Source organism: Chelonia mydas, chromosome 7, assembly GCF_015237465.2.
Source record: "Chelonia mydas isolate rCheMyd1 chromosome 7, rCheMyd1.pri.v2, whole genome shotgun sequence".
Lineage (NCBI taxonomy): Eukaryota > Metazoa > Chordata > Testudines > Cheloniidae > Chelonia > Chelonia mydas.
In genome coordinates, this window is record NC_057853.1 from 20,099,373 (window position 1) to 20,115,227 (window position 15,855).

Here is a 15,855-nt window from a genome sequence, read left to right on the forward strand (position 1 = left end):
GGCTTAAAATGGCTTGCGGGCCGGATGTGGCCCATGGGCTGTACTTTACCCACCCCTGCTCTAGCATCTCTCTAGTAACATGTCTCCCTGACTGTGCAGGATTGTTGCTTCTAGCATAGTCCCTAATATTTAACATTTTAAATGCCTTCCTGACTCCCAAATAATGGGGCTCTTGTCCTGCATTTAGTAGACTTTTTCACAGCCTGAAAAATTTCACTGTTGGAAAGTTTTTTCCTGGTATTCAATCTAATTTTTCCTTTTCTTAATGTTGTCTAAGTATTCTTATTCCTTGCTACAGCTATGACCAAGTCAGCTGGCATAGTTATGACAATTGGTCCCGACCTGGCTACAACATAGCTAACATTTGTTGTGTAGATGGAATCTAACAGTGGGCCCATAACTGCATTGAATCATTGGACTGTCCAGGATTTTGACCTGGTTACAGCCATGACTGGGTCTCATCTACATTACTTTGTTAAGCCATGTTGTAGCTGGATAAGGGGCCAAACATTCTAACTGGGTCAGCTATAGCTATAGTGTAGATGAGGCCTTTGTCATACCTCTATGTAAAAGTCCTCTGCAACTTTACAGCCATCAAATAGTAATAAACTATTTTCATAGCCTTTCATAGCCTTCATATTGTCTATTAGCCCAAATGCCATATTTAGCTCTTTTAATCTTTCCTTGTGTTTCAGTCCCACAAATGCCCTTGTCTTTTTTTGCTGTTCTTCAGTCTGTCAATCTTTCTAGTAAAGCAGTGCTCATAACTGAATGCAATATTCTAGGTGAAGCTGCATTAGAACTGCATGGATAGAGACTGTCACTTCCCCATGCTCGGTATTGTTATGATGGCTCTGCATATTAAGCTCCAAATATAGATTGTTCTGGGGGTTGGAAGGGATTAAGCTGAAATCACCTTATTATTGTTACAGAGAAGCAGCCAAAGTAGTGAATGAACACCTGCAGATCTGTGGTGTCAACAGTAATTATGACATTCTGCCTTCGTAGGTAGAATATAAGAGAAAGAATATTGGAAAAGAAACTCAAGGTTAAGCAAGTCTCGAACCCTTCCCTCCCCAATAAATACATCTTTACTACAAAGTAGAAAATCAAATTCTCTAGAAATGATAGGGTCAAGAAGGTTATTATTAAGTGGCCCAAACCCTGAATTCCTTGTTCAGGTTTTACACAGATGGAAATCTCATTAACTTCAAAGGGAATTTTTGCCTGTGTAAGAACTAAGTAAACACTAAGTAAGGATGTCAGGATTTAGCCCGATCATTATTAATAATAATCCTCGCACAGATATATATTTAACCTAATCACTGAAGGGAGTGCAAGATAAACTGGTGCAAGACCTCTCTTGCAGCAGATATCCGCAACCTTCAGTATCCAGTCGCCTTAGGCACAAGTTAGCTGAAAGAGAACCATAGAATATCTTCATTCCAGGGTACAGTAGTTTCTAATATAGCAGATCTCTTAATCCCTTTGTCATTTGTTAATCCCTTTGTCATTCACAGTTCCCAAACATGGGATATACATAAGCCTTTTTTTCATTAATTCTCTTCCAGGATCCAAATCTAAAAAAAGGCATTGCAAGACTGCACATGGATAACTTCTTCAGATGGAGTTCTAATCCCTTGGTAGAAATTGGGTTTCTTTCTGTTGGTTACAAAGGAGACAGCAAATGTTCATGGAGTCTCCCAATACATAGGCGTACCCACCCACTGGCAGTAAGGACAATTGTGAAAAGGATATACCACTCCGACTGATGTCAGCATGACATGAGGGTTTTTTTTTTACTATATCACTGATCCTATCATTTTGCTGTTCATGGCCAAAAACAAACCCTAGAACGCTAATCTGTGGTCAATTAGCTCTTCACCATCCACAATCTTATTGACCACTAGCCTCCCAACCTAGTGTTATGTGCATCACATAAATATGGCTAAACGACACCATAGACCTGTTAGCTCACCTTGCCCACGCAAGATAGTCTCTTCCACACAGAGCCAGGCCCAGAGAAGACAGATCTGGAGGCTAAGTAGCCATTCTTTCCCCTTCTGGGCTAGACTGCAGGACAAGTTCACTCAAGTAAAAAAATTCTGAGTGAGTCCCCTTAATATGTGAGTCCAGACAAAACTAATTTCCTGCTAATCTATAAATCGCTAGACACCACAGGCTTTCAAGAGGGGATGATAGAAACACTGTCTAACATAGTGATTAAATTCATGAGACTCATCATCTTGGGAGACTTCAATAACCACATGGACAGCACCTCTACTGAGATAGCCCAAAACAACCTATCCGAGATCCCTGCCTTAAATTTCTCATGGGCAATCTCCAGATACACATGCACACAGAGCCAGCCATATTCTGGACTGGATTCTTGGTGGACATAAGGAACGCAAGAACCACCTCCCCTATGACCTGGTCAGTCCACTTCCTCCTCCATGCAGAAATAAGAACTCTACCTGTTGCAAGTGAAGAAGAAACTATCTCTCTGCTCTGTCCCTGAGAATTTTTGCACCTTGCCACGTTCCAAAAGTTACAGAAAACTCTACCCAACCGGGAACAAACAGAAGAAGCATTAGAGAAGCACTCCAAGTACTCTGTAGCTCATGAAAGCTTATGCTCAAATAAATTTGTTAGTCTCTAAAGTGCCACAAGTCCTCTTTTTCTTTTTGCGAATACAGACTAACACGGCTGCTACTCTGAAACCTGTCTATGACTACTGCAACAGACAATAGCACCAAAACAACCTCCCCCACTCTCTGCTCAAAACTGAATGCAGAACTCATTTCTTAAATTTAGCTTTCCCTCAAAGTTCTGTATACACATGTGCACATGTTCACACACGCTCCCCACACACAAATGAAAATTAAAAACCCTATAATCAGGCTGGGAAGGAAGAAGAAACAAAAGAAGGTTTGTTATGGTTCTCACTTAAGGGAACATATGATTACATAGACAAATTACATGCATAATTTGTGGGCTTCATGGTTTGGGGTGTTTGTTTAAGGTAAATGAATGAGAGAATTTAATGAAACTCTAAATAGGCCATATTCCTCCCTGACTGGAGAGATGAAATTTTGTAGGCCTTGATTCAGAACATGCCTACAAATCCTTCACTGTTCAGCAAAGGACTCAAACACGTACTTAACTTTAAGAGGAGAATAACAAATAGCACAATTTTCAGTATGAATTTTTGGGTCAATTATCATTTATAGTAAAATTCATGAAACGTTTGAGATTTGTAAACATTTCACAAATAAACTGGCAGTCACCCAAATACCCGTGAACAATTAATATAATGACTCTATGATTATAGGAGAAGATAACCCTCTCTGCTTATTTTCAAATCCCTCTTTGTATTATGTGACCAGCTCTAACTAACAGCCACCTATGAGACCATATTGTTTTAAAAGTCCCATTTAGATGTAAAAGTTCTCACAATGCATCATTTTTAGAACAGGTTTCTTTGTAAGCTGTTGACAGAAAATGTTTATAGCTCAACTGATACTCAAGGAAATAGTGTGAATGGGGTCATGAATGTAATATCTTTTCTCTGAGTTCACTTGAACCTATTTCCCTGTTTGGCAAAGTACATTAGCATTTTTAAACCAATTCACTTTGCCTGTGTTTATGCTTTTTTAATGTTCCAGGAACAGTCTAACAAAGTTAGATTTAGGAGTGTTTTTTTTTAAAATTTGTAAAATATTTGTAGGGAGTGAATTTTGAATTCTCAGTGCAACCATGCACACTGGAAAACTGGTTTTAACACTAACAGTCCTCCAATTAGGGAACTGAAAGAGAGTATGTGACCGATGACTAACTAACACAGCTTGAATTTTGAATATTGAATACCCGCAACAAATTGACTATCTACAACGTGCAGGCTTAGTGTCAGCTCTTTGCGGGCATTCCACAAACAGAAAAAGACAAAACTCTTTAAATGAATGATTTGCTAGGAATTATTTGCCTAGCTCTCTGGTCCTTATTCAGCAGAACACTTTTGTACATGCTTAAAGTTAAGCACATGCTGAAATTAAGCATAGGCTTAAGTACTTTTCTGAAAACACGTTGCTTAAGTTCTTTGCTTTCAGGGAAATAATTAACAGACTATTAATTGTACAAACTTCAATAACCAGGATTCTGAATGCCATGCCACTTTTGATACAGTTGCATTGGTTACCAATCAACTTTTATGCCAGTTACAACTTGCTTATGATGACGTAAGCCCTTTGCAAACAGGGTCCAAGTTATCTCCTTACCACAGATGTCATTGCCTCTCCAGTTCTTTGATGTGTTACTGTGACTTGTGGTTCTTGTGACCATGGTACACCAGAACTGTTGATCTCATTGCATGTTGACATGATAAATTGATGAACCTTCCCTTTATGACTTAATATGAGGCTTATTACTTTCACTGGCATTTTATTTTAGACAAAACTAGCTGCAAGGTAAATTAACTTTCAGCGTCAATGTCATTGTAAAGGCTCTTGACCAAGCGGTGCTTCAGTAGGTTAAGATGCTATTAAAGTTCAAGTTGCTGTTAGTAGCTTTCAGCGGAGGAAATTCCTCTCCAATCACTCATGTTGAATTGCCAATTGCCAACACTGGGGATTTTTGTCAGATAAAAGGTATGATGATTATTGAGACCGTTGATGCCTACATTGTCCCAGAGTTGAACCAACAAAAATAAGGAACGAAGGGCCAAATCGTAAGTTCCTTATTAAAAAAGTGAGCTTACAAATGCTTATTCACATGAGAATAGGGTGACCAGATGTCCCGATTTTATAGGGACAGTCTCGATTTTTGGGTCTTTTTCTTATATAGGCTCCTATTACCCCCTTCCCCGTCCCGATTTTTCACACTTGCTGTCTGGTCACTCTACATAAGAAATCTTTATTCATGTGATTAGTCCCACTGATTTCAGGACTACTCATGTGAGTATGTGCCTGTTCCTTTTCCCTTTGAAATCAATGGCAGAACTCAGCGCTGAAGGATCTCATTATAACTGAGGGTCATAAAACCTATATAGAATAGAACAGAATAGAATAGGATTCATGATTATCAACCACAGGATCAAGCTCTTAGCTTTTCACTGAGTCCTTACTTAGGCAAAACACCTACTGAAGTCAGTGGGAATTTTGTTTTCCTGAAGAAGGAGCCAGTGAAAATTGAAAAGGAGTACTTGTGGCACCTTAGAGAAAGCTTATGCTCAAATAAATTTGTTAGTCTCTAAGGTGCCACAAGTACTCCTTTTCTTTTTGCGGATACAGACTAACACAGCTGCTACTCTGATACCAGTGAAAATTGAGTCACGACTTGAGGATTTAGCCCAAAGTGCATCTGTAATGGTAGCTGCAGTGTACCTGTTGAGTGGACACATTGCACTTTTCCTAGCCTTTTATACCACACACACCCTTCTTGCTCTTTCCAACAAAAGTAATGAAAGTTCATCTACTTCTACTCCATGACAGTGACACTGTGACAACCTGCTGACGCATATGGAAAAAGTGTTTTTTCAAACCAAAACACCAGAAATACTCTTATGAAATGTTTTCCTCCCATGACATGCTGTTTTCTCATTACATCTGTTGACATTTTTCAGAATGACCTCAGTGGATATTTTGTTCTGGAGTCCCCATTTAGTGGAACATTTAAACAATAACACTTTGAAACATGCTCATTCTCTCTTTTGAAGTCCATTCAGGCTCTGCCCTAGGGTCAGCATGTGCATTCCAGCAATGATGCCTGGACCATCTGCTGTACAAGTAGAAATCCCACTGGTCTTGCACCTAGAGGTACTAACATATTGCATAACTCCCACTGAAAACAGCCTGTCAATTTAGATGCATTTTGGACTTGTTCCTACAGTTGTAGCATCATCCCTCTAGAGGGCTTGTGCATGGAACCTTGGAGTGCGGATTACAAACTAATGAGGTAAATAATAAGAACTGACACTAAGTTATTTTATTAGAAATCTGTATTGTACCCGCAGTCTACACTTTTACTTTGTGGTTGCCAGAGCTGAATTATTGGCTTCTCATTCAGATATCTAGATATTCCAGAGTGTTCTTTATTTCCTTATGGTAAAACCTTGCTCATTCACCCAAATGATTGAATTTGCTTATTAACAGTTAGTGGGTAAGAGAACATACACAAGAGAAAATCAAGATGATGGCATGTAACAACTGAGATTTTCAAAGTTATATGGAATTTGGATGCCTGAGGCAGCTTTAAAAATCTCAGCCAAAAAGTGCTTTGTTCATATATTTTGTCCACTCTAGTTTAGTGTTAATAATTAATAATTACATTTAATAATCTACTGGCAAATGTAGTGTAACACAGTGGCTGTAATATTGTGCCCCTGTAAGAAAAAAATATATGCTACCTGTGATTTTGATTTTACATATTTGCCTGTGATCACACTAAAAATATTTCTGGAGAAAAGAACAGAACCAAACCCTATTGTTATAAAGAATGCTGGTCCAAATGTTTTGAATTTAGCTGACATTTGAAGAAAAATAACCAGGAAAAACTTCAATGGAATTTTTCCTCTATTTTTTGGCCAACTATAAAGCTCATCAAAATATTCTTAAATTTTGAAATTTTGGATTTAAAAACAGCAGTGAGGAGTTCAAAAAGAATTTCACAATTTTTTCCTCCTTCCTCCCCTCCTCCCCCCAACCAGCTCTACTTTTGGGACTAGACACATAGTTCAATTTTGTAAGTGCCTAAGTGACTTAGGATTCTAAGTCTTATTTCAAAAGAGATTTAGGCATTTGGGGCCATATTTTTAAAGGTATGTAGGCACCTAAAGATGCAGCTAGGTGCCCACCAGGATCTTCAAAGCACCCAGTAGGAGGTAGACACCTAACACTTTAGAAAATCCCACCAGGTGCCACCAGGTAATGCAGTGCATAATAAATAGAATGTGGGATGGATCACTTGATGATTACCTGTTCTGTTCATTCCCTCTGGGGCACCTGGCATTGGCCACCGTCAGAAGACAGGATACTGGGCTAGATGGACCTTTGGTCTGACCCAGTATGGCCGTTCTTATGTTCTTATGTTATGTTCTTATGGATGGTCTCTGCCCCTGGGAACTTAACATCTAACCTCAGATAATATACTTTAAACATATGGTACAGTCTGTAGGTTGTATCACCAAGTATCAACTGATGTTGGCCTTATCAATTAATTTATGTTTAACATATGTTCTGCACTTGGTGGGTTAGCACTGAAGAGCCTCATGGAAGAAGAGTGTGTTTAGAGTGACAACATCTGAATAATGAGAGAGCTGCTTAGCAACAAGGAGAGGTAGATTATTCCAAGTGTATGGCATATCATGAAAGAAGGCATGAAGAGAGAGGTGGGAGGAGAACACAGATAGGCATTAAAGTGAGAGGTTTGGAACAACATAGGCTGCAGGAAGAGGAATACAAGTAGTAGGCCAAATTTTCAAAGGAGATCAGACCCCATTTAAGCACCAAAATAATTGGCCATTTTTTTTCTTTTGAATATCCATCTGTCCCTTATTTAGGGGCCTAAGTGGGACTCAAAATCTGGCCCCAGTTGTGTGAGCTGAGCACCAGAAAATCTGATCCATTGTCTATCACAGTATGTCATTCTTCTGTCCTAAGGAGCAAGTCATAGAGAAGTAAATATTCAAATGAGGTTTGGGCTTTAGTAATACAGGGAAGCTGCACCATGAACTAAAAATCAAGCAGCGTAAGCTACATTTTCATAAATTTGATGAAACAAAACATATAGCCACAAGGATCACGTTCAAATATTGCAGTAATACGCTCCAGCTGGAGTGTAGAGAATTTCTAAAGAGGGCATGTGTTCTAGTGCTTCTGTCTTCCCCTAAGAGCTTGGCAAACTAATTTAACTTCTCTGTCCAAAACTGCCTATTCTGTAAAAACAAAAGATGGGAATAATAATGCTCATCTATTAGCACATGGGGGACCGTGAGCATTAATTAGGGCCACATTCTGGCCTTAGCCGCCAGCGGCACGCTGCGGGGAAGAGCTGGGTGCAGTTACCAAGCGGAGGTGCTCTGAGGCATTCTGCCTGCGTGGAGCTGAATAAGAAGCGATGGCTAATAGAATGCAGGGGGCAGAGTGCTGAACAGTAGCACTTACACTTCATGCTGACAGGTGAAAAGAGATTCCCCCCCCCCGAACCCCCAGCAGCTGCCTGCAGGTGTCAGCAAGTGTGTAGGGAGGCCACCCCTCCAGAATCATTAGCCGCGCCCCACCGTGGAGTGAGGAGCCCTACCATGTGTGTTGGCCAGTCAAGCCAAGCAACCAAACCTCCTGTTTTACTGTACATCTTCTCATATAGTGCTGTTTTGGTTTCTGTTGATTGCTGCTACCCTCCCTTGCCCCTGCCCTCAGCATGCAAGTTAAAGCAACTTAAATGCACTAACAGCTGTGTAAATGACACCAGCATTGCTGTCACCTCAGAATTTGCCCTTGTCTCCCCACAGTGGGCTCCTATTTGATGGTCAGATGGGGAGGAGGGAGCAGCCCTTTTGTCTGAACACAAATAGCTGTGTTCCTTAGCAAGCAGGCAGCAAGACAAATTATAAAAAAACACGTGAAAAGTCAATGGATTTGCTCTTAAATCGGATCTACTTGGAAGTTTTCCTCAGCATGAACATCCCTCTTTAAAGCTGAGAGAAGCTGCCTCGTGACCTGAGCCCCATTAATTCTTGACTTTCAGTCCCAGCTCTGACATTAACGCTGAGGCAAGTGTAATCCTCTCGTTTTGACATTAACGGCCCAATCCTCAGCTACTGTGAAGCTGCCCTGAAATAAATGGCACTAAATCAACCCCATCTGAGGATTTTCCCTTGCATCTTTTGCTTTGGGCAAGTGACTTCAAATGTGTGCCTAATTATTAGTTGTTATTTCTATGGCAGTAGGCCCTAGAGGTCCCAGGTAGGGATCAGTGGCACGATTATATTAGGTGCTGTAAAAACACACAGGAAGACATGGTCCTGGCCCCAAAGAGTTTTCAGCTCTAGACAATATGGCCTGGGTCTGGATTATGTTTAAACTGGGGTTAGGAATTTGGGTTCAGGGCTGAATGAGGGCAAGGTCTGGGGTTCCAATTCAATGGCACTGAAATATGGCAAGCTGGTCTTAGGACTGTTCAGCCCCAAATGACAGATATTTCATGAGATCAGGTTTTCTTCTGAGGCCTGGGCATGAACATGGTGGCTATCTCACAGAATCAATTGATCTCACAAAGTTTCTGCCATCAGGAATGGTGGACATCTTGTAATGTCCACTGTATCCAGGAACTCTATGGAGAAATTTTGGCTGCATACACACCACAGACTCCTTTTAGTTCTCAATCCACCAAATCTACAGGGGCCAGTTCAGAGCCAGCAATGGGAGAATTACCCAATACTAAACAGTGTTTGGGCTCAAGGTTCTAATTTCTATGTTCTAATTTCATTCGGCCTTCTGCTGGTAAAGAGCAAACTTTTTTTTGGAAACAACCTCATTTAGTTACACTGATGGCAAAATAAACCCCAGTTCATCAGGGATGCGTCCCTTTCACAGAATTACCATAAAAATGTCTGATCCATCCATGACTCTAAAACTCCAAAAGGGTTTGTTTTTCTTCTCCTCCCTCTACTCTCCCCCTGACAAGTGGGTGAGTTGGGAATGGTTTAACATAACTAAATAAATACCATGGCAGGACCTTGAGAGTATGTCTACAGTGCAGCTGGGAGATGTGATTCCCAGTGTGGGAATAGAGACTTGTGCTATCTCACCTTCAGCAAGCGCACTAAAAATAACAGTGTGGACATTGCACGCTGGTGGCGGCCCAGGCTAGCTCCCTGAGTCCAAGCCCACCCAACTCTCAGCGTCCAAGCTCAGGTGGCTGGCCCAAGCCACGGCTGTTTTTAGTGTGTTACCTCGAGCTGAACTACTGTGAATCTGTCCACCCGTGCCAGGAATCCCACCTCCCCGCTGCAATGTAGATATACTTCAAGTGAGAAAAATGAACAGGGTTTTTACATACTTTGTGTAAGGCCCAAAGTACTTAACTTGATGCTTAACTGGCTGCAATCAGATGATCTCTGTAGCTCTGGGAAATAAGCAAATCTTAGGGCGGGGGGTGAAGGGAGGGGAAATGGGCTCTGCTACATTGGTCTTTATTTTGTCAAGGATTTTATCACAGTATTGTTCTTTATTTCCTCCTATTTGTAAGGCTTTAGCATTTTGTGTTACTTTTATGTTTATCTCCCTTCCACCGACAGTTCACCTCTGCACTTGCCCAGAGCTGTATCTATGGATTTGTCTATACTGCAATTAAAAACCCACAGCTGGCCCATGCCAGCTGATTTGGGCTAAAGGGCTTGGGCTAAGGGGCTTTTTAATTTTGGTGTAGACATTCACGCTTGGGTCACAGCCCGCGCTCTGGGACCCTTCCTCCTTGCAGGGCTCTAGAGCCCAGGGTGCAGCCTGACTCTCAACAGCTATACCAGAAATAAACAACCCCGTAGCCCGAGTCCTGTGATCCTGAGTCAGCTGACATGGGCCAGCCATGGGTTTTTAATTGCAGCATTGACATACCCTATAAGGCCAGGCCAATGATTTGAATGGCACATCTTCTCTCCCAGGGCAATGCAAGTGAACTGCCCTTTTCCAAGGCCCTAAACAGTCTAAGGTGGTTGATTTAAATGGTCGTGATTACTCTGTACACTATTACGTAAAGAATGTTAACTGTTGTTTGCAGGGTTTTTGTGTAACAAATGTTTAAATTCTTTAGGTTCCCAAATCTTTTATGGAATGGAGGGGACAATATTCTTAAATTAAGTTTTAAAATAATTTGTCTGAAAATCAAACACCCCTCAAGGTCAGGCTGGCTCATTAAGCACTACTTTAGTGGGAGTTGTTAGTAATTATTTTATAGCACCCACACTTGCGCAACGCACGGAGCAGAACACAAACAGGGACTGATTCGCTTCCCATTTATGTTGGCTTTATACTGATATAACTCCACTGACTTCAGAAGAGAACCACGGAGTTAGTCCTGATTTAAACCAGTGTAAATGAAACGAGAATCAGGCTCATAAACTTCAGGTCCCTGCCCTGAGGAACTTACTATCTAAATGATAGACGTGGCACGGGGATACAACAAACACCAAAAAGTCATGGGGCAATGTTGGACACAGGTGTGTGCTCACTGAAGTCAATGATTTACATTAGTTATGGATCGGGCTCTTATCATCTCACTTGATAGGCATGTGTAACTCCTGTTAGTGTTCTTGTACCTTACCCTCCAACGCTAGTCATAAAAATGAGCAAGGTCACACAGTAAATGCAGGCGTCATGTGTACTAAATGTCAAGATCAGCAATGGTTCAGTTCATTAAATGGAAGGTTTAATCCCAAATAATAACTCCCTTTTCAGGATTTAGAGGGAGACAACAGACAGGTTTCATGTGGGTCCATGGCTCAAGTCACTGTTTCTTGTTTCTTAAGTGCAGGTCAGTCTGCCTAGGAGCAGAACAAAGAAGCTGAAAGCAGTAGCAACACTGACCAGCCCTTAACCTAACCAGACATGTCAGCCCTCTCCCTCCTAATATAGAGCCCTGCTTTGGGTACCTTTCAGAATAACTATTCATCAGAGTTGCCTGTTGTGAGTTGGTGGAAAGTTCCAAAAACAAGCTTTCTTAGTGATTTATTACAGGGACTAGCAGGAATAGACTGTTGGTTGGAAGAGTCATTTTTAAACTGGTTTCCTTAGTTTCACTTGCTTTATATCTTACTGCACTTTGAGTCTGTGTCTCATTTACACTAATGCCACTTTACACTACCAGAGCAGTGTAAAGGGGCCTTAAAGTGTCACCACTTTAAACAATGAGAGCAGCATAAAGTGGCCTTAGTATAAATGAGAATCAGGCCTTTTAAATTTAAATTGTGCATTTCCATGTAATGTATGGTACACTAGAAGAAGAGACAGGCCTTGACTGTAAGTAACATAAAGGCAATCCTTTATTCAGGCCGTTTGACACATTCAGGCTTCTTTCAGAGTAGCAGCCGTGTTAGTCTTTATTCGCAAAAAGAAAAGGAGTACTTGTGGCACCTTAGAGACTAACAAATTTATTTGAGCATAAGCTTTCGTGAGCTACAGTTCACTTCATCGGATGCAGGCTTCTGGAGTTCTCCTTGACTCTCACCAGCGTTCAGACTGACAAAAACACAGCTTGTCCTGCCTATTGTCACCACACAGGATCTGTCTAAATCTTGATCTGGATTAAGATGTCCTGGAAGGGATTGATGATTATATGCCAAGCGAATGTTCAAAAGAGGAAGGAAGAAAGTGATGGTGGAGGCAAGGAGATACATAGGGTGTTGCAGTCCAGTAAGAAAGCATATGAAGAGATGATGCTGGAACAGAAAAGGGCCACATGGATGCTCCCATTAGTTGAGTCCTTTATTTCTTTTCAGAAGATACTGAATTTTAACTCAGGAGAAATGCTAATGTAAGTGCCTTGCCCACCCTGCCCCAGCACCATGCATAATGCTATTCACATAGAGAGGCTGGTGTGAGACATTTGCGACAAAGGGTTGGAATTTTATTCTGTTTAATTAGAAAATCAAAAACAGATCCATTCCAGGGGAAGGTTGGGGGTGGATGGGAATAATTTTATTAATTGTTTGCTTGAAAACAAGCCCCTTTTCCAGTGACAACTAGCCTATTTCAGAGTGAAAACTGTTTACATTATAAGTACAGTATGACCCAGATTTTCATATGTTGAAATTTGACATTTGAAGGTCTCCCGTGCACTCAGGGTGAAACTAACCCCTTTGCCACACATGATCTGTGTGTAAAATGTGGTGCTGTTGGAGCCTTATTGGTCCCTGCATATTAGAGGGACAAGGTGGGTGAGGTAATATCTTTTATTGGACCAGCTTCTGTTGGTGACAGAAAGGGGCTTTTGAGCTTACAAAGAAGAACAACAACTCTGGATAGCTTGAAAGCTTGTCTCTCTCACCAACCAATGTTGCCCCAATAAAAAATATTACCTCACCCACCTTGTCTCTGTGAAAATGTGACAATTCATTTCTAAATCAGGAAGAGAGTCCTTTTTCTTCAGTCATCCACACTCCAAAATGGTGGAAGGGATTTTGATCCAACGTGAAAAAGGGACCAATTGTGACCCTAATAAGTGATTATATGGGAAAAATGAAGGCATGGAAACCGGTGCTTAGAATGGAAATTGTTTTGCAATCTTACCTGACATGTTTGCTCCCAGGCAACTGCTATAAGTATATTGGACCTGATCTTGGGCAGTGCAGTGCAGTGCAGATCCTGAGAGATGCTGAGTGTCCTTGATAATCATTGACACCAATGGGAACCAAGGGAGCTCATCACAAATTTGGGCCCATCCTTGGGTTCTTTTTACATAAGAACATAAGAACGGCCATACTGGATCAGACCAAAGGTCCATCTAGCCCAGTATCCTGTCTTCCAACAGTGGCCAATGCCAGGTGCCCCAGAAGGAATGAACAGAACAGGTAATCATCGAGTGAGCCTTTCCCAGCTTCTGGCAAACAGAGGCTAGCGACACCATTCCTGTCCATCATGGCTAATAGCTATTGATCGACCTATCCTCCATGAATTTATCTAGTTCTTTTTTGAACCCTGTTATGGTCTTGGCCTTCACAACATCTTCTGGCAAAGAGTTCCACAGGTTGACTGTGCATTGTGTGAAGAAATACTTCCTTTTGTTTGTTTTAAATCTGCTGCCTATTAATTTCGTTTGGTGACCCCCTAGTTCTTGTGTTATGAGAAGGAGTAAATAACACTTCCTTATATACTTTCTCCACACTGGTCATGATTTTACAGACCTCTATCATATCCCCCTTAGTCATCTCTTTTCCAAGCTGAAAAATCCCAATTTTATTAATCTCTCTTCAGATGGAAGCTGTTCCATATCCCTAATAATTTTTGCTGCCCTTTTCGATACCCTTTCCAATTCAAAATTGTATCTTTTTTGAGATGGGGTGACCACATCTGCAGGCAGTATTCAAGATGTGGGCATACCTTGGATTTTTATAGAGGCAAAAAGATATTTTCTGTCTTCTTATCTATCCCTTTCTTAATGATCCCAACATTCTTTTAGTTTTTTTGACTGCTGCTGCACACTGAGTGGATGTTTTCAGAGAACTATCCACAATGACTCCAAGATCTCTTTCTTGAGTGGTAACAGCTAATTTAGACCCCATCATTTTATACATATAGTTGGGATGATGTTTTCCAATGTGCATTAGCTGGCATTTATCAACATAGAATTTCATCTGCCATTGTTTCTTCTGATTAAAAAAAGACTGTTTCCTCTTTATTGTTGAAGAGTCTGGTGGTCCTAGATGACCCCTGCTCTGTCTTCTAAAAAGCAATTTGACTACATCATCAGATTCTCTCTTGCTACCATTTAAGGAGCATAGGCAAGTTGTGGTAATTTTCCAGAGAGACACTGAAATGGTTATTCACACTTTTATCGCAGCCAGATTAGATTACTGTAATTCTTTATTGGCTGGCTTCCCTAATCGTGCTCTGTACAAATTCCAGCTGGTGCAAAATGTGCCCACTAGGATTTTAGTTAAGAAGGGACAATTTCATCCATTCTGCTCAAACCTCTGCCATGGCAACTGGATAGATAACACATTCATTTCAAAACTGTTCTTTTTATGTGTACAGCCAGAGTCAGATCTTGGTCAGCTACCTTTTCACTCATTACAGGCCTGAATCTGTTACCATACTCCCATTAATTTACTGCCCTGTCTTTGATTAGTGGTTCCAGCGAAGGTGGTAGGATCAAGCGTTGGCTCTTTGGGCATGTTCTGTCCTGAGGTCTGCAAAAGCTGTGCACAGACAGACACATTACATCTCCAAATCGCTTTACAAACATTAGCCCAGAGTTTCACCCACCCTATGCCACTTTGTGCTGCTCTGATGATGGAAATGGGCTGCAAAGGAGCATCCTGAGGAATCCCCCTACATAGACAAATCTGGTTGTGTAGCAGTTCAATACCACCCCTCTCCTGGCTCCCAGCATAGATGACATGTCCAGGGAAAATGGGCCATGAACAGAATGCTGCTGTGATCCCCATGTGCCAGAAAGCCACTTAGGGATAGCGAGACACAATTCAGAGTAGCCTTGAGGCTGCTCTGAGTTGCACCAATTAGTGAACTGGCTCCTGGCTAGAGCCAGTATCAGCAATCCACGAAGGTGGTGTCAAGACATTTTTGCCCTCCCCATCCTCCTGTAGAGCTCTAAGCACAGCTTGGACACGCCAGAGAATGTGGGCCATTGACTTTTGGCATGACACTAAAGAGGTCTCCTTTTTTTAAATCAAGGGGCCACATGAGCCCAGAGTTTAGAATGCAGGCCTCTCATTTAGCTTTTAGTAGGTAAAGTCCAAAGGGCATAAAAGGAAAAAGTTTCAGGGAGGCCTGTATGATTTAAATGAGTGTTAATAAAAATCCAGTAGTGAATTATCTGGTTTTATTAACTGTTATGTACAAAGCAATTTCTGATTTGTTGCATGAAAGCTACTAGAGTCAGTACTGAGCTTTTGGTAAGATATGGTATGGAATGGAACGGCATGGTAAATACAGCATGCTCTTGTTGTTTACCTCCTCTGTCACCATTGGTAGGGAACCTGTGCCTTGACACCCATGGAAATGGATATAAAAGCAGTGTGTGTGTGCGTGTGTGTGCTGACATTAACTTTTTGTTTTATACTCATAAACTTTTTGTTTTGAAGGAAGTGCATTAAAAAAAACCACATATAAAGAGACCTGTGGCACC